The sequence below is a fragment of the Peromyscus eremicus genome, chromosome 5, assembly GCF_949786415.1.
Source record: "Peromyscus eremicus chromosome 5, PerEre_H2_v1, whole genome shotgun sequence".
In the NCBI taxonomy this organism is placed as follows: Eukaryota; Metazoa; Chordata; class Mammalia; order Rodentia; family Cricetidae; genus Peromyscus; species Peromyscus eremicus.
In genome coordinates this window covers 46,942,260-46,967,727 of record NC_081420.1, presented here as the reverse complement: position 1 = coordinate 46,967,727, position 25,468 = coordinate 46,942,260, and the positions used below count along the sequence as shown (strand labels likewise).

Here is a 25,468-nt window from a genome sequence, read left to right as displayed (position 1 = left end):
CAGCTCTCACCTCACAGAGAATAAGAATTTAATTTGAAGTCAATGTGAGTGACCATGGTCAGAGAACACACAATTGGGTTACTCCTAATTCCTTTTCCAACATGAAATAGTTTCATGAAGGTTTTTTGTTTTTTTGTTTTTTGTTTTTTTCTTATAGTAACAAGACAAAGGAAACCATAAATCAAGACATTTTTCAGATATGTTGGTGGAAACATCAGAGAGGCAGGTTATAGCCAAGTGGAAGAACATCAGCTGTGGATCTCAGATGTTATCTGACAATATTCTTGGCTTTTTGATTGATGGAAAATAGGGCTTTGTTAAGTTAATACATTCCAAATATTTTTATCTGTTAGTCACTGGATATTAATTCTGGTTTTATCTATTAGTCAGTCACAGGGTGTCAGATACAAAACAGAGGTAGGCAAGGCATGGCTGTTTAGAGGGCCAAAGAGTTCCAAAGGTAAATTTAAATCAGGCTCTGGACCTGAAACGTTCCACCCTCTGCACATCACTGAAGTGCTGGTCAGTCAACCAGTCTTTGTGGACTCAGTTTCTTCCCAGAATTTCTTGTTTACAGGGGTAAAAGAAAATCTGAATATAATAAAGAATAACAAGTCCTTTGGAAGATAGCAACCTACTGTTCCCATGCTATGGTGTTTTCTTGTTTTGTTTTCTTTTTTGGTTTTGAGATAGGTTCTCATGTAGCCCCGGATGGCCTGGAACTCTCTATGTAGCCAAAGCTGACTTTTAATTCTCCAGTTCTACCTCCCACTTCCTGTTGTGGAATATTACTTTAACTATGTGAAGGTGTGTTATATTTGTTTGTGCTGTATTTGTTTAACTATGTAAAGATGTGTTGCTGTTTCACCTTGCCTGCCTAAGACACCTGATTGGTTTAATAAAAAGCTGAATGGGCAATAACTAGGCAGTAAAGGATAGACGGGGCTGGCAAGAAGAGAGAAAAGAAGAGAGGAGAGAATGAGAGAGAAAGAGAGGGAAACACCTGGGGCCAGCCAGCCGCCAGCTGCTAGCCAGCCAGCCAGAGTAAACAGTAGGACTTACAGAATGAAAGAAAGGTAAAAAGCCCTAAGGCAAAATGTAGATGAATAGCAACAGGTTATAAGAGCTAGTAGGACAAGCATAAGATAAGGCCAAACATTCATAACTGTTATTAAGTCTCCATGTTATGATTTGGGAGCTGGTTGGTGGCTCAAAAGTACAGCCTCCAAGTACTAAGATTATAGGCTTTTGTGTCACCACTCCTGGTTTATGCAATACTGAGATGGAACCTAGGACTTCATGCTAGGATCATCCTAGGCAAGCACTCTACCAACTGAACTGTTGCATCCCTCCACATCCTGCAGTCATTTCAGCAGGAAAATGATGAGTTATTGATAGGTTTCATCCATCCAAAGCATGGTCTTCTATTTTATCTCTTCATTGTTTTTACTGCTTAATCGGAATATCTGCCTTTTAATAATGTATATGACAAAAAATTTCTGTTTCTTAAATTTCTCTAAAATTTAAAGAAAAATCAGACAGCATTCTTGCAACTTAAACAGGTGTTAAGGACAAAGTGATTGAATTATAATCCTTGGTCATAGAAGTAAATTTTGGTTCTTTTTTTTTTTTTTTTTTTTTTTTTTAATTTTTATTTTGCAATACAATTCAGTTCTACATATCAGCCACAGATTCCCTTGTTCTCCCCCCTCCCGCCCCCCTCACCTTCCCCCCAGCCCGCCCCCCATTCCAATCTCCTCCAGGGCAAAGCCTTCCCCACAGACTGAGATCAACCTGGTGGACTCAGTCCAGGTAGGTCCAGTCCCCTCCTCCCATGCTGAGCCAAGGGACCCTGCATAGGCCCCAGGTTTCAAACAGCCAACTCATGCAATGAGCACAGGACCCGGTCCCACTGCCTGGATGCCTCCCAAACAGATCAGGCCAATCAACTGTCTCACCCACTCAGAGGGCCTGATCCAGTTGGTGACCCCTCAGCCATTGGTTCATATTTCATGTGTTTCCGTTTGTTTGGCTATTCCTGAGACTTAGAGGCCAGCCCCCAGCTCCCATCTTCCCCCGGACTTCCCTTCTGAAGCACAGGTTCTTTTTTTTTTTCCCTTTCACACACATGATATTTCCCTGACATCTGTGCAATACAAATATATCTAGAAAGTGTGAAATGAAAAATCTGTTCCACTAAATACATAAAGGAGACCCCAAATGAAGTCTCCATGATAGTGTTCATCATCATGGGCACAGATGGTGTCCTCCTCCAGCTCACCCCTCCCTCCCCTCAATGCAGACTTAAGTTTCATCCACTGTATTCATCCAAAAATATCACATGCAAATAGATAACACCAGCAGAGCCCATCTGCACACTATATTTTTATTTTTCTGTCCTTTGTGTGCATCCAACTCTAGATTGATAAATCAAGAAAAGTATGGTTTCCGGTCACACAATGCTCAGATTGAATATGTATTGTTGCTGCAGAAATTCAGTGACCTAGAAGTCGAGTAGTCATTAAAGTATTTCATCAATAATCATGGCATTATTATCAAATTATATCATTATTATAAAAAAATCTTGCACCATCCCTTGCCATTTTCTCCTCCAGTGCCCATGCCACAGAACACTATAGTCACTTACTAATAACCCCATGTATGTGCATTATGAAACAGGATCTATAAAATCATCAATCTGCTGTTCTCTTTCCTAAAATATCTAAAAGAGGCTTTAAGAGACAATTGCCTGGAGTTTACACTTCAGGTGGAGTTGAGAATCTGTGAAAACAAAAATACTACCATATCCTTGAAGACTCCAACTGTCTCTCCAACTCACAGTAGCCTGATCTGGAAAAGTGCTGCTGACAAGTGAACCTTGGGATGCAGAACTGGGCAAGGCAAGTGGAAAGCAGTGGACTCTGACAGCCCCCTTGGTGTAGCCCACGGGGTGAGTGGTAGGGACGTGTTTTCAAGATAGGGGAGGTGTTTGTTTCAGGAGACTGGGTTGAAGTGAAACATGAGGGTCAAAATGGAAAGTAGAGAAACTGAAAAGGGAAAGTGCTGGTGAATCTCAGGGAACACTTTTGAGCACAGATCAGAAATTGCTGGTAATGGAAGCAGAGCCTTGACTATCAAATCCTGAAATTCTAAACATTCTGAAATTGTACATCTTTTCAACACTGCACTCTACAAACAAGAAATGTCAAGGATCTCCTTTCTTTAACACAATGCATTTAGTTTTAAAATTAGGAAAGAATTACTGTGAGTATCCACAGAGAATAGGATTAACAGAAAGCTCAATAAGATTACTAGGAAACTTGTCTTGCACACAAGTGGCCTTAAGTTACTCTACACACATACAAGACACATACATTTAAAATGCTAATTGGATTATCGATTGTTTTTCACCCTCCAGTTTGCTCAATGGAATAAAACAAACATAAACAAACAGAATCATGGTCTCAAAGTGACCTGTAGCGTTGTCTTGTTAAACTTCCTGCTTTTAAAGAAGAAAGTAGATCACAGAGAGGACAAGTGACTTGAAAGAAGCTACCCAGAGGTGTAGTGCAGGGAGGGCACAGGAGACTGGGCCTCCGAGTTTCCTGAGGTGGCTTGTCCTGGTAATAAGAAGTGGGAAGTCTCAATGTCTGTAAGTCATACCTGTCTATCCAAGAATCTGTCTACAGGAAGGCTCTGTCTAAGTAAGCTGGCCCAGGAAATAGGTTTGTCTCTAACTGCCAGGTCATTTCAGAAATACAGTGTATGATGGTTCAATGTGATCTGCACAAATATGGGTCAGTCCACTTTCTAGACACATCTGTCATCCTTGCAAAACTTGAGGAAGAAGCCGCAGCAGTGCCTTGTTCTGCTTATGTACAAGTTAGAGGACAGAGAACTTGGGCCAAACAGTTTTCCTTCAAAGCCAAGACAGAATAAAAGCAGTGACCAGATGTATTTTTATCAAAGCAGACAAATACAGATCATTCAAGTAAAAAAAAATTAAATAACCCAACCCTACAGCATTTTAGTGTCCTCTTTACATAGTGTTGTTTGTTTTCTTGAGATGAGTAAAGCCTCCCTCAGAGGTATCTGCTGAAAGGCCTGGATTTGAGTCCTCACTTACCATTTCCATTAAGCATCTTACATAACCTCTCTGATTCTTCCAACTGACTCATGAAGCAGAAAATACCCACCTACCTCCTGCCTATACAATTACAGAACATTTCCATGACCTGAAATCGATTCAGTAAACATTCCTCACTACAGATCATGTACCAGGCAAAGTGTGAGGTACTGCAGAGATGAGAGGTGAGTTTGATAGTGCCCTTGTTCTGAAGAAGCTCAGATGGACATTTAAACCAGGAGGCTGTGGCACAGTCACAACTCGGATACCTGCAGTATGATCAGTACTAACTTAGCTGTGTAGATGAAATGGCTATGGGCAAACAGTAAACTGCCTGGAGGGTACTGTTATTCCAGGATGTTATTTTGATTGTATCTTTAAAAGGAAATTAGTGCTCAAATGTGGTATTCTATGTAGCTAGGCTAGAGTCAATGATTCAATGCCTTACCATGTCTAACTTTTCATAATTACTGAAGGAAATGAAAACATTTTATTTGCCTGTTTAGAATCGCCATTGCCTCACTCGTTATCAAAACAGCAGCAAATGTTTACATTTATTATGAACAATACCAAATCCTATCAGAGAAAGTAAACTTGATACCATTGCTAATTACTGCACAAGACAAAACACACGTCTACACTCTTTCATTAGAAATGAGCCAATAGAAATCAGTAGTTGGAAAAGTTAGTTCTCAGTTATCGAACATGAGGTAGTAATGAACAATCAAATCTTAAAGTAAGAAGACCTGTTACACAACACTCTCCACATTCTTCAGTGCTCCCCAGCTCCCCTCCCCCCCGTGAAGTCTCTCTAGTGGGCTGAAATGGATCTGTTGTAAGTCATTAGTTGATTTAATTTATGGAAAAAGTGCAGACGCTGGAGTTACATGTTTTAAGATGTAAAAATAAGGTCTGTAATAAACCCATAGTTTGTTCCCATTGTTTGGGCTATGACTGTCTTTCCTAGAATGGGTAACTTTTCTTGTCCCCTTGATCAGTTATCAAGGAGTGCTGGAACTAGAGGGAACTATTGAATTAACAGGACGAACTCACTTTACACTTAAGAAATGGAACGAAGGGGTTTCTTCTAATGATTACATTTTTCCCTGTATTTCTTCATTAATAGTCATATCTAACGCATGGGAGGCAGAGCTTCAATAGGCCCATCTTTAAAAGCCCAAGTGTGAGAGGAATGAGTCGAATGATGCTATATCCACAAATAACAGCAGCTGCAGTCCTTCTGCATGATGCTTCTGCATGATAAGCTGTTCCGGCTCAGGATGTGGCCTCCTGAACCACGTCAATAATGTCACAATCTGAATAAATTTAGGCAATTGTCTTAATGAAAACCCATCCCCCACAAGAAAAGGTCTGTCATTCTGCAAAGAAGCCAAGTGCGCTCGACTGGGATCCTAGTGTGGGTCTGTCAGAACATGGTTCATTCAAAGAAATACTCCAGACCTCAATTTGCCTATTGGTCTAGGAATTAAAATAGTTCTTCATTTTACCAATGACACATTCCAGAGGAGGTAGCAAGCAGAGGAATCAGGCAACAGGGAATTCTGCCACAATCTACGTCTCTACAAACAGACACACACATTCATATTAGGGTAGGCATGTGGATTGTAATCCCTTCTTAGTAGAAAACACATTTTCAAAATGAATCCCCAAGCTAGAGTGAATTACCGTGATAGCCACAGCCGGAGTGAGTCCCACTGTTGAGAAACGCAGATCTGGCCACCTGCTTGAGAAGCCTTGTAGCACAACACTGTTGGGGTCTTTTAAGGGGTGGCCTTTTCAGGTAGGGCACCTACCCTCCTAAATTGTCTTTTAAATTCCAGGAAAAAAAGAAGCCACCCCTTATCTTTGAACTACGCTGTTCTTCCTATATCCACTTCTGCTGAATACAGCATAGTTATCTTTTCAAAGAAAGAAGGAAAACAAGGGAGACTCGAACCAATGCAGATCCCAGAAGAAGTAGCCTCAAACCACAGCAACGTCAAAATAATATCTTCAGCAGCTAAGAAAATCCCCGCATGCTATCTGCTGTGAGCTCAATGCAGACTGAGGCTAGCTGTGCCCGGAACCACAGCAAGCTGGGGCATCTCTGCAGCCTGTGTCCCTGCCAGCTCCCCCCACCCCACCCCCATGCGCTGAATTTGGCAGAGAAGTTACCCTGCCAAGCCTCTGTGCACAAGATGAACAGACCACACATCCACACTCCCCAAATTAGTTCGGTGCCTGGGAAATCGAGGCTTCAGGGCTGTCAGAAAGCCCTGGAACGGAGGATGGAGGGCCACTTTGAGCTCTAAGATTTTGCTGCATTGTCATGGCCTGGTAAACTATGGGGAATGTGTCGGATCTCCAGCCAAAAATGGACCGGATGCGGTTTTTCCAGCGCCCCCTGCATACCCTCTACCCCTGCCCCTCTTCCCGCTTGTGTGCAGGTAGCAGTAGGGTGGGCGAAATGACCAGCTGCTCCCGCTGAAACTCAGGTGCCAGGCCCAGCTGAGAGGCACAGCCAGCCAGGGATAGGGAGTCGCCTGGGGAACACCCACACCGCGCATCTTCCCAGCCAGTCACCACCCAGGGGACTGCACCTGGCCACCGGCTTCAGGAGCCCTTGAGTAAGCACAAGAGAGTTCGAGCGGAGACCATGGGATACAATTGTCTAAAAGCCCATCCCAAGCGTTGGTTCATAAGGAGTGGGTGTGGGCTAGGAAGGGGGATTACGTAGGTCTCTCCGCCCCCTCCCCTGGCATCTTCTAGTCACTGGGAGGGCGCCCAGGGGCGGAGGAGGCGCTGCGAACCCATTTGGGGGCTTCTTTGTTTCTCTCCGGGGCCCTCAGGAGGGGCCCGGTCAGCCTGCTGTACCCAAGCTTTGGGATGCCATCCCGGCCTGGGCGGCGACCCACCTCAAGCCAACAATTGAACCTCGCGGGAGAAGAGAGAGGGTGGGTAGAAGGGTGGATCCCGGCTGTAGGAGGGAGGGCGCTGCAGGGGCTTCACGGGGTAAAGAAGCCGCCCGAGAAAGGGGGAAGGGGAGGCTGGTGGTTTGAGCGTGGTGTCTGCTTACCTTGGCAGCCTCCGACTGGACACAGATCATGCTCCGGTCAGCACGCAGGTTAGAACTGGGGGTCGCACGTGGCTTGCATAGGTGCCAAGCATTGAGGACCGGGTTTGCAAGCCCTGGACGATTAGCGTCTTTCGCGTTGCTCTGACTGCCGGGAATCCAGAGCCAGTTACTGTCAGAGCCACCGCCACGGCTGAAGCAGCTCGCGGCTGGTGAACCTGTGCGAGCCAGGAGGGGGCCTTCTGGGTCAGAGGCGCGTGGTGTTGCGGCTCAAGCAAGGGCTCCCGGTGCGTGGCAACGCAGCACACTTTATTGCTTTATCCTCCCTCCTGCATCCCCTCCCTTCCTGCCTGCTCCTCTGTGGGAACCAGACTTCAGAACCAACCAGGAGCCAGGCTTGTTCTCTGTAGCTGTGCTCCGCCCTGCAGCTTCACGCACCTCCTCCTCGCCCCCATAGTAAATATATATTGATTCTTGTTACCACCGGCCCCATCCTTCCAACACCCAGCACGCGTGCGGGGCTGATCCTGCACCAGCCATGGCTCATCAATCCCTTTGTGCATATGCAAATGGTGTGTTCCGAAAGGATGCAGTATAAACCTTCTAGGTAGGTACACTGTGACAGGTGTTCTTGCCTCAATTTTAAGCACCTTTCTTGTCCATCTCACAGACTTATTTCAGAGCGTCCTCCAGTATTTCCATAGCAAGTACCCAAAACAACATTGCTATCCCAAACACAAAGGTTGAAAATCGCCCCGGGTATCTATTGTTGGCAAGCTTAGCTTTCCAAACAGGCTTAGTATTAAACTGTGCACATTATCAACAGGAAAATTGAAAGTAGGAAAAATCCAAACCTCTCTTTGACCAGCCAACCAAGATACAAAAGAAAATGAAATGCTGGTCACTGATTGCCAACTCCTCCACATAAATGAATTCGTGTGCATTTGATCTAATTTGGGCTTGCAAGTGTTCACATAAAGTATAAAGGTTCTGAGCGCATAATCGCCATAAATCCATGATTCTGTGCTCTTCACAATGCTTATTTATTTCTTCCCATTTTCCTGCCCAGCATCCCCTAGATACCCCATTTTTCACATCCTTAGAAGTGATTTTTTTCTCTTACCCTGACAAGACCTCTATCTCCAGAACCTTTTGCTGAAGAACTAACTGACTGCACACATCTCCAACCCATTCATAACAACAAGACGGGTGGCTTCTCAGTGATGCCCTTTGCATTGACCCACCTCTTGTCACTGATTACACTCTCACAGTAGGAACTTTCCAGAAGAGTAAACCTGGGCCAACTGAAGGCACCCTTACCATTCTCCCCCTTCTCTCTGTTCACTTGAGGCTCTTTGCCCTTTCCCAATAGACACTTCCCTTTGTCTGGCAGGAGTCCGAACCTTCCTGCCAGATGAGTTCAAAGCTGAGTATATATTTTACCAGATTTTATACTTGAATTAATATAGAAGTACTGTCTGAAGAAAACCTCCAAGAAGAGACTTGGTTGAGCTGCAACAATAAACACCAGAAACAACCAAACTATAATACCAACCAGAAACTTGGCGGGGGGGGGGGGGTGTAAAAACAACAAAAGTCTCTTGTATGAAGTAGTATTGAGGGTTTCTAAATGCACACACAATACCAACAAACTGCAGCAAAGGATAATTACCCCCCTCAGTTGCTATGGTGTTCAATTTGACTTTCAGTGTTGCAGCATCAATTTGGCTCGAAGAGATTGTCTTTTTCTTGTGTCATGAGGATGACTGGACAAGTCACCATATCTCTGGGAGTTGTCGAGGCAGCAACCCTGGGGATGCTTCATTCATTTTCCTCTGGACACTTCTTTCTTCTTTTCTAGTTCTTTTTCTACTGAAGGCAAAAGACACCAAAGTTTCACACTTTTGGTAATTTTAGAATTTTTAATTAATTAAAATATAATTATATCATCCACTCCTCTTTCCTCCAACCCCTCTCATTTACACCCCTCCACTTTCTTTAAAATTCGTGAACTCTTATTCTTTAATTATTATTACACACACACACACACACACACACACACACACACACACACACACACACTTAATAACTTGCTGAGTCTGTTCAGTGTTACATTTAGGGGCTTATTCCTGGAGAGGACTAATTCTCCCTCCCTCGGCAGTTTTTAATTGCCTGCGGCCCTTCAGTTAGGGTTGGGGCCCTGCACAACGTTCCCTACCTATGTTAGCATGTCAGCTGGTGCTGTCATTCTTCAGGTCTTATTTAAACAAACACATTGTTGAGATTTCATGTGTGTAGCTTCCTGATCATCTCTGGAAGATACAGTCTCACAGCAGACTTCCTGGTCCTCCCATTCTTACAATCTTTCTGCACCATCTCCCCTGATGTTCCCTGAGCCTTAGATGTAGAGGGTGTGTTATAGATACACCAGCTAAGTCTGGACATTTTAACGAGGTGTGACTTCTGTAATGGTCTCTGAAAAGGAAACTTTTTTGATAACTGTTGAGAGCTATACTTATCTGTAGGTATAAGGACAGATATTTAGAATGTAGTTAAGAGTCATACTGTTTTTTTGTTTTTTCTCTCTTTCTTTCTTTTTTTTTTTTCCGAGACAGGGTTTCTCTGTATAGCTTTGTGCCTTTCCTGGAACTCACTCTGTAGCCCAGGCTGGCCTTGAACTCAGAGAGATCTGCCTGGCTCTGCCTCCCGACTGCTGGGATTAAAGGCGTGCGTCACCACTGCCCAGCTGAAGAGTTATACTGGTTTAGGGATGAGGTCTTTCTCTAAGATCTATGACCTCATTAATCATGGGTGTTTGGCTATGATTCCAGTACCAAGCATGATTTCCCTCCCATTGAATAGACTTTAAGTCCAATTAGACAGCTATTGGTTATCACCAAGATGTAAATGCCAGTTTTGCACCTTTGGGATATTTTTCCATACTGATTAGTGTTGCAGTTCGTAGGTACCACAGCTTAACAGGTGGAATACATAATTGAATTTGTGTAAAGCACTTTCTATATGCTCCATCTGCCAGTGATCTCTGCAGTGCTGAGAAAATCATGACTGGTCAGAGGCTTCATCTTTGGAAGAGACCTTCAATGTGATGTCAGAAGTGCATGCCATATAACTAGGAAGAAGATGGACCTGTTGAAGTGGCACTCATGGTGTAACGTCTGACACTTCTGAGAGTTGGGGCTCTTTCTTTAGGATAAATTGTATCTGGTTTGCAACATGTTATGGGGCAGGCTAGCATAAGAAGTGTCTTAGCAATAACTTGGCTTGGCCTATGCCCACAACCCACTCTGAACAATGTGCCTACCAATCTGTTAGCAACCTAAAAACCCCAACTGTATCTAGCTGCATGCACATCTCACGTCAAAGAATAGAATGAATCTCTCCTTCCTTTAATGACCATCAAATATAGCCATCTTCTATTCATTCATATTTTATTTTTAGCAGAGTAGGGGCCTGATATACACAATAAGGGCTTCACATACTTAATAAGGCAACCTATGTCCTCTAATAGAACTTTTAGAGAGAATCTTCTACTTAACATCTTATGCTTATGCATAATTCACTATATGACTAAAATGAAATATATTATAGGAAGGGAAATGCATAGTGTTCAAAGATTAATGATATCCAAGCTTGTTAATCAAAAGAGAACCACCCAAACTACGCCCTTAGCAACAAAACTTTTTCCTCACTTGAACTCCAGAAAAGGTAGGTCCAAACAAAAACTGGCCCTGAGTATTCTCATTTAGATGGGCACTGTCACTCTTGATAGTGTAAGCCAATTTGTACTGTCTCTTTACTTTGAATAAAGTTTCCCTGCTACATTGCAATCTGTGTGAGCCAAGATGCTAAGAACCTGAAAACATTTGATATAGACTGCTATGACTTAAGGCTTAGGACAATAGCTCATAGGCAAGACTGCCCAACTTCAGTTAACAGAGCAAGTTATATATCTGACCCTTTGCAATGACAGAATATTTTTAATTTTGAAGAAGGGGTAAACCTGCATATGGATATTGAGTGGCAGTGGCCTTCTTAGAAGCTATAAAAGTCTTAGGGTGGTTTTAGGTAAAAGGCCAATTCTAGGCTGACATTGTATGAAAGAACATAGGAATCTCTCCATATGAGTTTCTTTATTAAACAATTTTTGAAGCGTGATGACTTATCAGAAGAAACTTTGAAGAAGACAGTCTCTTACTTGTTAGAGATTAAGGTTGAGAGCATGAAAACTTCTAATGAAACAAGCAAGCATTGCACATTTGATAGGAATAGTGACAGGTCAAATGTCAAGTTGACAATACATAGAGGTTGTATGTAATCCAGATCCAGATTGGGAGGGGAAAAGGAAGAATGGGAGTTGAGAGTAAACTTCAATGCCTGAGTTGAGGCTTGAAGGATTAGTAGGAACAGAAAGTGAGGGAGTGGAAACAGAGTGGCCAGAAGACAGAGAATAGCAAGAAGACAGTGAGGCCTGCAGTGTTCAATCTGATTCGAATGTTGGCTATGGTAGAAGTGGGCTGCTGTGTGATATTTTGTTTGTGTTCTGACAAATAAAGCTTGCTTGAAGTCAGAGGGTGGAGCTACCCACTAGTTAACCATACAGGCCTGGAGGTCTGAAACAGGAAGTGATAAGGCAGGTAGAGACAGGATCTCAGTACTTTTGGTTGGAGGAATGGAAGAGGTAGGAAGTGACTGTGGCTGTTCCCCTGCTTCTCTGATCTTTCAGGTTTTTATCCCAATATCTGACTCCTGGTTTTTATTGATAAGATTAATTAGGTTTATACATCATCTGGTGCCCCACATTGGGTGCCATATGTAGACAGAAGTTTTCCTATGTCTCACAGCCACTCTCAAATACCCAGCAGCTGCTTCCCAAATTACCACACAAAGGCTTATATTAATTATAAATGCTCAGCCAATAGCTCAGGCTTGTTACTAGCTAACTCTTACACTTAAATTAACCCATATTTCTTATTTATGTTTAGTCACATGGCTTGGTACCTTTTTTTAGTTCAACATTCTTATCTTGCTTTTCTGCATTTGCCAGCAACTCTCTTACTCTGCCCTTCCTCTTCCCAGAATTCTCCTAGTCTGGCTCTCACACTAAATCTCTTCCTGCCCAGCTATTGGCCAGTCAGCATTTTATTAAACCAATTCAAGTGACAAATCTTTACAGTATAAAAGAGGATTATTCCACAGCAGTGGACAGTGCTATTTCACTGTACTCTTATTGTGCACATTCCTAATTACTGATATGGCATGTATTTTTTGTGTTTCTTTCCCAATTGTCATTTTTAGTGAAGAATCTTTTTGAAACATCTTCACATTTTAAATGGTTTGTTTGGTTTTACACAGTTTATTTTGTAGAGTTGTTTGTCTTACATATGAATTCTTTGTCTGACATGTAATATCTGAGTATTTACTCTCAGCATGTGGCTTATCTTTTAATTCTTTTAGTTTTTCTTTTGTCCAAGAAAATGTTTATATTTGATGGAGTTCATACTACCAGCTTCCTTTACAGATCATGCTTTTGACATCACATCTAAGAACTCTTTTTGACAAATCAAGATTATAAGAGTTTATCATGGAATGATTTACAGTTTTATATTTATACTTAGGTCTGTGGACCCTTTCATTTTATTGTTATTTCTTAGTTGTGAGGTATAGGCCATGATTTATTTTACTTTAGTTCATTGTTTGATTATGCATCTCAAATTATTCCAGCACCATTCACTAAAGACTGTTCTATCTCAATTGAATTGCTTTTGCAATTAAAAAACAAGTCAGTTGGATGCTCTGTTCTTCATCAGTGATCTGTATGTTCATCTGCTTGCCAATGCTATTTTGATTATGTAAACTTATATCATGTTAGTCCTCTAACTCTGTGATTTGGCAAAATTCTTTTCAATGTTTATATTTCTCTTCCCATATTTAAAATCAACTTATTTGATATTTAATATCTACCAAAAATCTCTGCTTAAATTTTGATTGAAATTATATTAAACTTATAGGTCAATTTTGGGGAGAATTTTAATAATTTTCCAATTCATTAATATCTTATAATCTATAAACAGTATAATTCTGTGCATATTAGCTTTATTTATTTTATAAGATGTTGAAGTTTGTGTATATTATATAGATACTACACAGATTTTTGAAGATGTTTACTCAATAATTTCTCTTTTTTTGGTGATATTGTATAAACTATTGAGTCTGATTTTGAATTTTTCTTTACCTTTTAAAATTGCATTTATTTATTTTTGGGGGGTGTTAATATGCCTTTGTATGCATGTGGAGATCAGAGGATAACTTAGGAGAATCGGTTCTCTCCTATGTGTGGATCTCAGTGGTCAAATTCAGGTCATTAGGCTTGGTGGCAAGCACTTTTAAACATGGAGCCATCTCACGAACTTTGTGAGGATTTGTATTACTCATGCATGGACATACCGACAACTGATACAGAAATGATTAAACATTGCCATGAAGTAGGAAGTGTTTACTGGTCAGTCACTAGAAACAGGACAAGTGGCTGAAGCAGAGTCACATGGGCAAGCAATGGAGTCAGTAAGAATGCAGAAGGACCACACACCATCTGCCCCAGAGGGTTTATATGAGCAAGAATTGTTGAGACCAAGGTTGGATAAAGCACAGGGACAAATAGCCAAACGAATGGAAACACATGAACTATGAACCAATGGCTGAGGGGTCCCCAACTGGATCAGGCCCACTGAATGGGTGAGACAGTTGATTGGCTTGATCTGTTTGGGAGGCATCCAGGCAGTGGGACCAGGTCCTGTGCTCATTGCATGAGTTGGCTGTTTGTAGCCTGGGGCCTATGCAGGGTCGCTTGACTCGGCCTGAGAGGAGGGGACTGGACCTGCCTGGACTGAGTCTACCAGGTTGATCTCAGTTTGCGGGGGAGGCTTTGCCCTGGAGGAGGTGGGAGTGGGGAGTGGGCTGAGGGGAAGGTGAGGGGGGAAGGAGGGGGGAGAACAGGGGAATCCGTGGCTGGTATGTAGAACTGAATTGTATTGCAAAATAAAAAAAAAAAAAAGAATGCAGAAGGAACGAAGGGAGAGCATGGCCTAGAGTCAGTATTTTTGCTGTGAAAACAAAAAGGTGATGCAGGATGGGAAATTCCTGTAGCTCTAGGCCGTATGTTAATCTTTAGCTGTTTTTTCCTTAGCCTTGGTATGATCTTCCAAGACAACAATGCCCACTTCTGTTTTTTCAGGACACCAGGTGCTGACATGGTTTACATACACACATGTAGGCAAATGCTCATAGACAAATAATAAAAAAAAATAAATTTTATTATAAATAAAAAATAGGATTGATAGGCTTGTTCATTGCCAGCATAGATAAGAACAAATCAATGTCTATATTTTATGCTGGGACTTGACTTGATTAATTTTTTAGTCTTTGGAAGTTTTTGTGGAGATTTCCTGAAGTGTCAATATAAGCAATTCTATTTGTTGTGACCTGAGGGACCTTTATTTATTGTTTTCAATTCTGTATGCCTTCCTCTTTATCTTACTGGCTGTCTTACTTCTTGTGTATGTTTTTATTTTATTTATTAACAAAATAATTTATTCTTAGCTTCTAGTTCATGACAGGCAGTGTAAACTTGTTAAATATGTGTGATTATATTAAACTTAAGAATAATATGATATAATTACCAAGAGTTAAGGTTGTGTTTTCAGTGTGATATGAACAATAACACTAACTGTGGGAAAGCAAGAAAGAACTCTGAAAATATGAGTTTATAGAGAGAAGCTTATTGAAAATCCAAAAGACACTGTACAAGAAATATAATATGTAAGAAGAAAAAGAATGATGGAGAAAAATGTAATTGTTGTGAAGAGTTCATTCTAACTGATACAAAGACAAAGCAAAGTCAGAGATACAACTTGAAGGGAAGGTTTAAGATGTATGATGAATCAAATGTTGGCCTAGTCCAGCTTTTAGGAGCAATTATTGAGAGTATGAAGAACCCTAAAGAGTTTTAAAGCCAACAAATGAAATAAGAATTTCTTTTGCTAGGGGAGCGGGAGGTCCCAGCTGAATCAGGAACAGAGTGGGAGAACAAGGAAAGAGATACTATGATAAATGAAGACCCCATGGGAATAGGAAGAAGCAGAGTGCTAGAGAGGTCCCCAGAAATCCACAAAGATACCTCCACTATAGATTACTGGTAATGGTTGAGAGAGTGCCTGAGCTGACCTACTCTGGTGATCAGATGGCTGTACCCTAACTGTCATGATAGAGCTCTCATCCAATGACTGATGAAAGAAGATGCAGAAATCCACGGCCAAACCCCAAGTGGAGCTCCAGGAGTCCAATCGGTGAGAGAGAGGTGGGATTATATGAGCAAGAGATGTTGAGACCATGATTGGAAAAAGCACAGGGACAAATAGCCAAACTAGTGGAAACACATGAACTGTGAACCAATAGCTGAGGAGCCCCCAACTGGATCAGGTCCTCTGGATAAGTGAGACAGTTGATTATCTTGAACTGTTTAGGAGGCCCCCAGGCAGTGGGACCAGGACCTGTCCTCAGTGCATGAGCTGGCTGTTTGGAACCTGGGGCCTATGCAGGGACACTTTGCTCAGCCTGGGTGAAGGGAGGAGGGGACTGGACCTGCCTGGACTGAATCTACCAGGCTGAGCTAAATCCCCGGGGAGTCCTTGCCCTGGAGGAGATGGGAATAGGGGGTGGGCTGGGGCAGGAGGAGGGAGGACAGGGGAATCCATGGCTGATATGTAAAATTAAATTAAATTATAAAATAAAAAACAAAACAAAACAAAACAAAAAAGAGTCTTCACAAAACTGAAACACAACTAAAAGTTTAAAATTGTTTTTAAGAAAAGCTAGATATTAAAAATATATAAAGAGAGGTGCACTGTTTATATTCCATTTAGGGCTGAACATTTCACAGTCTCTTATTGTATGCACCTTGGCCAGCTGTGGATCTCTGTATTAATGACTCTCTATTGCAAATTTAAGCTTCTCTGATGAGGGTTGAGAGACAATTTCATATATGGGTATAATAATAAGTCATTAGGAGTCAGTTTAATGCTATGTCTATTTAGCAACACATAGTAGTGGGCTTTCCTTTAAGGCCTATGGCCTGCCTAGCCATAGGTTCTTGACCCAATAATGGTACCAAGCTTGAATTTCATCCTGTATAGCAGGACTTGAATCCAATCATAATGTTTTTAGTTATTCCCACGATGCCCATATCACTATTACACCAGTGGTATGTTGTGTTATGCCAGTCATTATTGCGGCTCTCGGGGTTCACAGCTAGCTCATGGACCATCAAAAAAGGAGGGCCTGAAAGAATATAAGAGTCAGAGGTGGGAGATGACCACAAGGAAACAGTGTCTTTTAGACACAACCAGGCAGCTGCATGTGTGAGCTTGCAGCAGTTAGGACAACTTGCACAAGACTTGTGCAAATTCTTCTATCCTGCTGTTGAAGAATTCCTTCACTGGTGTTAGAACCAGCTTCTTTAGGATTCCAGTGCAGACCAGAGGCTGTCAGCTCTTTAGGAATCTTCTGAGACTCCAGCACCAGATTTTGACTGCTGAGACATCCAGTCTAACAGACTCAATAAATACACGGTTATTGAACTTTTTGTAGTGAGACAGCCATTTTTTTGTTTGTTTGTTTGTTTGTTTGTTTGTTGTTTTTTTCGAGACAGGGTTTCTCTGTGTAGCTTTGCACCTTTCCTGGAACTCGCTTTGGAGACCAGGCTGGCCTCGAACTCACAGAGATCCGCCTGCCTCTGCCTCCCGAGTGCTGGGATTAAAGGCGTGCGCCACCACCGCCCAGCGAGACAGCCATTTTTAGGCTACCTAAATCCCAAGCAAACCCAAGCCCTCAGAACATTGTTCTGCTCCTTTAGAGAGTGCTAATATGGATCACAATCTGGGAGTGGCCCTAGAAAAACAGAATAGCAAGTATGAACCCTTTTAAGTATCTGGGACTATCTTGACAATTCACTGTACCTACAATTACCTAAGACTTCCTTGGTAGAATGGAGAACACTGAAAGGCCATGGTTAGAAATATCTAAATGGAGGGTATATTGTAAGTCAAGAGTTTTGTTAGTGTCCAGGTTTCTCTTTCTGTAGCCTGCAGAGTATTTTCCAATGCCAAAGAGACTAGAATGTAGGGGTGAAGGCTCCATGTAGGCACTAGCTAGATCTCTCTACATTCAATGAGCTGTGTGGATGTTGTCCTCAGCAATGGAGCCCACTGTCAGTTTTCAGAGCATCATCCTGGGTTGTTTAGAAATCTCCATGAGACTCCCTCAGCCAACAACTCAACTGAATGCAACCCAGTCCCAACACTGGAAGCCTTGCCTGACTACATAAGATGGCCAATTCAGATCTGTATCCTCCATTACTAGAAGTCCTCACAAGGGTCACCCTCATAGATTTTAGAAGTTTCCACTACACTAGGTTTCCACACTGCCCCCAAAGTGCCCCTCAATTCCAGATGTCTCTCCCTATACTCTCTTCCTCCATCTCACACCCCCTTATCTTTCCTGCTCCTGCCCCCACTCACTCCCAGTCCACCTGCAAAATCTATTCTATTTCCTCTTCCCAGTGAGATTCATTCTTCCCTCCTAAAGCCCTCCATTTTACTGTACCTCTCTGGGTCTGGACTATAGCTTGATTATCATTCACTTAATAGCTACTATCCACTTATACATGAATATATACCATATTTGTCTTTCTGGGTCTGGATTACCTCACTCAGGATGATTTTTTTCTAGTTGTATTCATTTGTCTGCAAAAAAAATTTCATGATGTCTTTTTTTAAACAGCTGAGTGATACTCCACTGTGTAAATGTATCACATTTTCTTTATGCATTCTTTGGTTGAGGGACATCTAAGTTGTTTCCAGTTTCTGGCTATTATGAATAAATCCAACCATCATGGACTTGGTTGAATAAGTGCCCTTGTGGTAGGATGGAACATTCTTTGGGTATCAGAGCCAGACATTATGTAGAAAGAGAGTCAAAATTGGGTCTCCATTGGGTCCCTCCCCTTAGAGCTTGGAGGACACCACAGAAGATTAGGAGGAAAGACTGTAGGAGTTGGGGGGGGGGACACCAGGAGAACATGGCTCACTGAATCATCTAAGCAAGGCTCATATGAGTTCACAGAGATTGAAGAGGCAAGCACTGGACCTGCAAGGGTCTGCACCAGGTCCGCTGTATATATGTTATGGCTGGTAGCTTGGTATTTTTGTGGGACTCCTAATAGTGGAAGTGGGTGTGTCTCTGACTCTTTTGCCTGATCTTAGGACTCTTTTCCTCCTATTGAGTTACCTTGTCCAGCCTTGGTGTGAGGGATTCTGCTTTGTCTTACCGTATCTTGTTTTGTCATGTTTCATTGTTGTCTCTTGGATGCCTGCTCTTTTCTGAAAGGGAGTGAAGGAGGAGTAGATCTGGGGGAGGGGCAGGGGATGGGGAGCTAGGAGAAGTGGAGGGAGAAGAAACTGTGGTCAGGATGTATTGTGTGAGAGAAGAATCTATTTTCAATTTTAAACCAAAAGAAAGGAATATCAGAAGGGCTTACTGTGAGGAACAAGGAATTCAATGAATATATATATAAAACTTTTGACACTTTGTGGAAAATGATGGTGCTGACAGGTTGCTTTTAGAAGCTTCAGATAAACTGACAAAGGAAATGTACGCGTTCAATGAAAAAAATCTGACTGGCTCCAGATAAACTGTCAAGAGCTTTGTAAGTATGCCCTTGAAGAGAATCTTCTCTCCAGCAGTCATAGAGCTCAAGTTGCAGAAAAGCAAACCCAAGCCCTCAGAACATTGGCTGACCTACAGTGCAAAGGCAAGTCCCAGCCTTGGAGAGTGTCAGTGTTAAAGTAAAGGCACTGATTGGTAAGGAGTGGGATTCTGTAATTCGGGATGGAGATCTGTAGGAGGACCCAAAAGAGGTTGAGGACTTGGAAGCCTCCGAGTCTGAAGAATTTATCTCACCTGAGGAGCAGTTTCTCCACCCTTAGCAGAGGCTGTATTGCCGCCCCCACCTCCTGCTATACTGCCCTGTCCACCTTTGCATGAGGAAATTAATTATTCAATGTCTATGGAACTAACAGTGACTTACCTTGCAGAAGATCCCAGGAAGAACAATACTGATGTCACTCAGTCCTCAACAAGAGTTGTCTCTAGTCCTATGAACAGACTTAAGACTAAGCAGGCTCCTTCCTAGAGGGGGAATAGAAAGTATGGTCTATGAAAAGGTGTGCTAGGAGAATGAGTTTGCTAATTTGTTCAAGCAGAAATCTGGGGAATATGTGTCAGAATGGATTTTAAAGATGTAGGATAATGGTGGAAAGGTAAAACTGAATCAGGCTGATGTAACTGATATAGGCCCACTGAGTGGAGATTCTAGGTTTAATGTAGAAGTTTGCACGGTTTTAAAAGGTGTCAGTTTGTTTGACTGGTTGGTTGAAGCATTTGTCATAAGATGGCCTACCAAAAGGTAGCTGGAGATACGTAATTTCTCTTAGCACAGTGTTGAAAGAATTTTAAGGCTTAGGGAAACCAATTTGAGAGTGGGTTTGCTGTGTAGAGTCTAATCCTCGCAATGGAAAGGCCCAGAATACACGCCCTTCACTGATGCTATAAGACACAAAATGGTGAGAAGAGCACAGGCACATTTGAAGAGCTTTGTTATTGCTCTTTTCCTTGTGCCAGACCTTAGGGTCAGAGATGCTGCTTCTCAGTTGGAGGAATTAAATGCAATGTGTTTAACTGGGCCAAGGAGTAGCAGGGGCCAGGTGGCAGCACTGAACTGCCAAAGGCAAGGTCAACACAGTTTTCCTAAAGGGCAGCACAGGCAAGGCAACGTCTACAGTGGCCTGACTAATAATGGGCAGCATCGGCAAAATGATTTTTATGGTGGCACGACTTGTATGATTTTGGTAATAGTTAACTAATCATGGTGTTTCTAGGAATGAAACAGATAAGAAGCCTACTATATTTTTGTTTGATCTCTATAAGCAGAAAAAAAAAATGAGAAAAAGCTGCATTGGATCACAGCCATATAGAATCTTGCTAACTAATTTCTAGACACAACTGGGTTGCAGACCCAGATTACCCCTTGATGAAGGGAAGGCCAGGTACCCCTGACAAAGGACCTTGATAAAATACCCCAGAATTTTACCTTCTCACATACTGTGCAGAAGATAGATGGATCATGGAGAATGACTATTAAAAACTTAATCAAGTAGTGACTTTGATTTTAGCTACTGTATCAGATGTGGTATCCTTATCAGATTGCCATTGATCTATCAAATCCCTTTTTATTTTAGAAATCTGTCCACAAGGACCACCAGATAGCATTGAGTGGGGCTTAGGACAGAAGAAAATTCTTCAGGAAGTCCAGGCTGCTGTGCAGGCGGCTCTACCACTTGAACCATCTGATCCAGCAGACCTGATGATACTGGAGGTGTTAGTGGTAGATGTGGATGCTTTTTTGGAACCTTTGAAGGCCCATATAGGTGAATCACAGATGATACTCTTGGGATTTTAGGGCAAGACTCTATCATCTTGTCTGTAAACAACTATTCTCCTTTTTAGAAACAGCTGTTGGCCTGTTATTGGGCCCTAGTGAAAAGTGAATGTTGAACAAGGGACCACCAAGTTAACATGTGAACTGAGATACCCATAGTAAGCTATGTATTATCTGATCCACCAAGCCATAAAGATGTACATGCACAGTAGCAATTCACTATAAAATGGAAATGGTATATATGTGATTGAGCCTCAGCAGATCCAAATTGCCCAAATGTTGTGTGATATTATTTTTGTATGTTAATAAATAAAGTTTGCCTGGAGATCAGAGGACATAGATAGCCAGCCACAAGCAAAAGTCAGGCAGTGGTAGCACACACCCTTAATCTGATCACATGGCAGGCAGAGTCTCCGTGTATTCAAGGACACAGCCAAGCATGGTGACACATGCCTTTAATCCCAGTACCAAACACAGAGACCTGGAGGTCTGTACAGACAGGCAGTGATGAGGAAGTGAGGTGGCTGGGCTAAGAGCCAATAAGAAAGCAGAACAGCGAGGTAATAAAGGCACAGATTAGACAGGAAGAAGCTGGGTTTAGTTCTCTTAGGAAGCTATGGTGACATGGTGAGCTAAGGTTAGTTGGTGGCTATCACTAGTCCTCTGATCTCCAGGCAAACTTTATTTATTAACATACAAATAAACTATCACCACATTTCAGCACAAATAAAATATCACCACAAAATGTCTATAGTTTCTAATGCTGTTACAATGCCTTCTGCTCCCAAGAATGTCTAAGAGGGTATGCCCTGTGATCAGGTGACTAAGGCAGAGAAGACGTCCTGGTTTACTAGTAGTTCTGCATGCTATACAATATCACACAGAAGTTTACAGCTACAGCGTTACAACCCCATTCTGGGAAAACCTTGAAAGACATCAATGAAGGGGAATCCCCACAGTGGGAAGAACTTCAAGCTGTGTACAGAAATGTACACTCAGAAGGAGAAATGGCCAGATGTGCAATTGTTTACTGACTAATAGGGTGTAGTCAATCAATTGGGTGGATGGTCAGAAACTCACTAAGAGCATGGCTGGAAAATTGTTGAGAAAGTGGGAAAGTCCTTTGAGAAGTATGTGCATAGATCTCTCCAAATGACAAAGGATGTGAAAGTTCTTGTGTCCCGTGTAAATGCTGAACAAAAAGTGAGTTCAGAGAGGAGGAGTCAAGCAATGAAGTAACTAAGATGACCCGTTCTATGTACAGATGCCTCTTTCCCCAGCCATTGCTACCATTTGCCCAGTGGGCCCATGAACAATGTGATCACAGTAACAAAGATGAAGTTATGCATGGGGTTGACAATATGGACTTTCCCTCACTAATTGCTGAGTGCCAGATCTGCCAGCAGCAGACACCAACACAGAGTCCCCCAAACGGCACTATTCCCTGGTGCCAAAGCTACTATATATGGATTACAGAACACCTTATCCTCAACCATGGCATTCCACATAGCATTGTTTCTAATGAAGAAACTCACTTTCTAGACAGAGAATTGTGACAGTGGTCCCCTGCTTGTGGAATCTACTGCCCTTAGCATGTTTCTCACAATCCTGAAACTTCTGGATTGATAAAATGTTGGAACGGTCCTTTAAGGCACAGTTACAGCACCACTTAACTGTGTTATACAGGGTGGTTTGAGTCTCAAATATCCCCAAGTACCTATGTGTTTAAAAAAGAAAAGTCACCAGATCTGGTACTATTGGGGGGAGAGTGTGGAACCTTAAGAAATAATAAGACTTAGTGTAAGGAGTTGTGATGCCTGGGGCATGGCTTTGAAGTCATTGCTGAGACCACAGCTGACAGTTTCAGAGGTTTAGAGCCCAGGATGGCAGAGCTGAAACTGCAAGCTGAAAGTGGCCGAAGCCGCAGCAGAACACTCACATTCGATTCACACACAGGAAGGAGAAAACTAATTTGAAATGGCTCCAGGCTTTTGGAACTTCTAAGCTGCCCCTCATGACATAATTCCTACTAATCCTCCCCAAGCAGCTACCAAGTGGGGACTGCTATTGAAATGCCCAAGACTTATGGGAGACATCTCATTCAAACTACTATAAGCATTCATACTATACACCATTGCCTATTAAGATTTTAGTAATTTGAAAGTGTTAGTACTTACTTAATTTTGATGAATTTTAGTAGAGTTTAAAACACATTTTCAACTACCTAAAGGCTAAAATATAAACCAAGATTTCAACAGCAACTGCAATCCATGCACTGGATCACATAAAGCAGAGGTCATGTTCTTAAAGCCAGAGCATCATAAAGTAAGTATAGATTGAGATGAAGAATGCCTTTTGGGGCTGAATGGAATTATAAATTTGGCTTTATCCCAGAGATCCAGTGATGGTTCAACATAGTAAGGCAATGAATGTAATAAATCAAACAAATGGATTTAAAGACAAAATTCACATACTCATGTTAATAGACACTGAAAAAAACTTTGGCAGAATCCAACATACTTTCATGGCAAACTTCCTAGAGAGAGTTGGACTACAGGGGGCATAAACCAACATAATAAAGGCTCAATGTAACAAAACTATAGCCAACCTTCCCCCCCTACCCCCCGCAAGAGCTCAGGGAACCCAGCACAAGAGAAGGCAGAAGTAGGGGAGATCTATGAGACAGAGGGCACCAGGAGAACAAAGCCCTTTAAGACAACTAAGCAAAATTCAGATGAACTCACATAGACTGAAGCAGCAATCACAGGGCCTACATGGTTCTGTACCAAGTCCTCTGCATATATACTATAGCTTTCAGTTTAGCATTTCCATGAGACTCCTGAATGTGTGAACAAGTGGGTCTCTGATACATGCGCCTTCTCTTGAGGCTCTTTTATTTTTCTGTTGGCTTCTCTTGGCTAACTTTGATACGACGGTTTTTGTTTTATCTTGCTATATTTATTTTGTAATGTTTTATTGTTATCTCTTAGAAACTTGTTCTTTTCCAATGAGAGACAGAAAGGGAGTGGATCCAAATGAGAGAGGAGGTGGAGAGGAACTATGAGGAATAGAGGGAGGGGAAACTGTACTCAGATTATATTGTATGAGAAAAGAATCTATGTTTAATAACAGGGGAAAGGCCTGTTATAAAACAAAAGAAAACAAGCCTTTCCATGTGATGAATTAAAACCCACTTGTACAATTAGAAAAAAAAACAAAAAACACACAAATCTTAACTGAGTACTCACTGATTTGCATACTCAATTACAGATTGTAGTTATTTGTAGTTACTTTCATTTTACAGAGAAAGATTTCATGCATCCTGTGATTCATTTCACGTATCCTTTGATGGCCACAATCACACAATTGGGAAGTGGCAAAGATACAGTATGAACTCAGGGAGAATGGCTTTACCTCCCACAGGCTGAACCTTCCACTGAGTGTAGAAAGGCAGGACTACTGTCCATGGGTGTCAGCACTAGATTAAAAAGCTGGGTTTTGTCTTTCCACTTGAAAGGCATTAGACTAAAAGTTTGCCTTAAAAAGTGATTCTCCTATGAAAGTAGAATTTTTCCTTAATCTTTCAGTGTAGTATTAAATACTAAAGAACATTTTCTCTGTGCCTTTATAATGTCAATTATATTACAAACGGTTTTTAATTTTAAAATATATGTGTTTCCAAAAGAGAGAGAAAATAAAATTAATAGGCTACAAAGAGGAAAAGAAGAAGTCAAATTAGTGCTATTTGCAGAGGATATAATAGTGTGCATAAGACACCTAGAAACAATCAACACTTTCAGCAAAGTGGTGGGATGCAAAATCAGCTTACACAAATCAGTAGTCTTCCTACACACCAAGCATAAACACACTAAGAAGGAGATCTATTCTCCTATTCCTAATAGCTTTAAAGACCATAGAATGTCATGGAATAAAAGTAACCAATAAGATGAAAAACCTCTACACTGAAAACTTCAAATCTCTGAAGAAAGAGACTGAGAAAGACACTAGAAAACAGAAAGAGATTCTGTCTTCAAAGATCGGCAGAATCAATATATGAAAATGACCATTCTCCAAAAGCAATTTACAGACTTAATGCATTCTCCCATAAATACCCATGATATTTTTTTAACAGAAATAGAAAAAAATCATAAAACTCACATGTACCTGTGATATATTATGTACCCTAATAAACTTCCCTGGTGATTGGAGGACAGAGCCAGCCACTAGATTAGACGTAGAGGCCAGATAGTGGTGGTACACATCTTTAATCCTATCACTCGGGAGGCAGAGATCTGCCTTACTATATTCAGTGGAAGGTTCAGCCTGTGGCAGGTAAAGGCAGTGGTGGCACACACCTTTAATCCCAGTACTGGGAAGCACACATGCCTTTAATCTCAGGAAGTGACAACAGGGTGGAGAAAGGCATATAAAGCGTGAGGAAATAGGAACTAAAGCAGTTTAGCTGAGACCCTTTTGGGTGAGGACTCAGAGGATTTCAGTCAGAGGATTCATGGAGTTGGTGAGGTAATAGGTGGTGGCTGTTGCTTGCTCTGCTTCTCTGATCTTTCAGCTTTACCCCAATATCTGGCTCCAGGTTTTTTATTAAAAGACCATCTAAGATTCAAACAACATATACCCACATAAGATCCTGGATACGCAAAGCCATCCTGAGCAAAAAGAACAGTGTTGGAGGGATTGC

General features: G+C 41.8%; 1 pseudogene; it reads left to right on the top strand.

Moving 5' to 3' along the window:
- Window positions 1–6,470: 6,470 nt before the first annotated feature.
- Window positions 6,471–25,468, top strand: part of LOC131911039 (small ribosomal subunit protein uS2-like) — a 39,991-nt pseudogene continuing 20,993 nt past the window's right edge.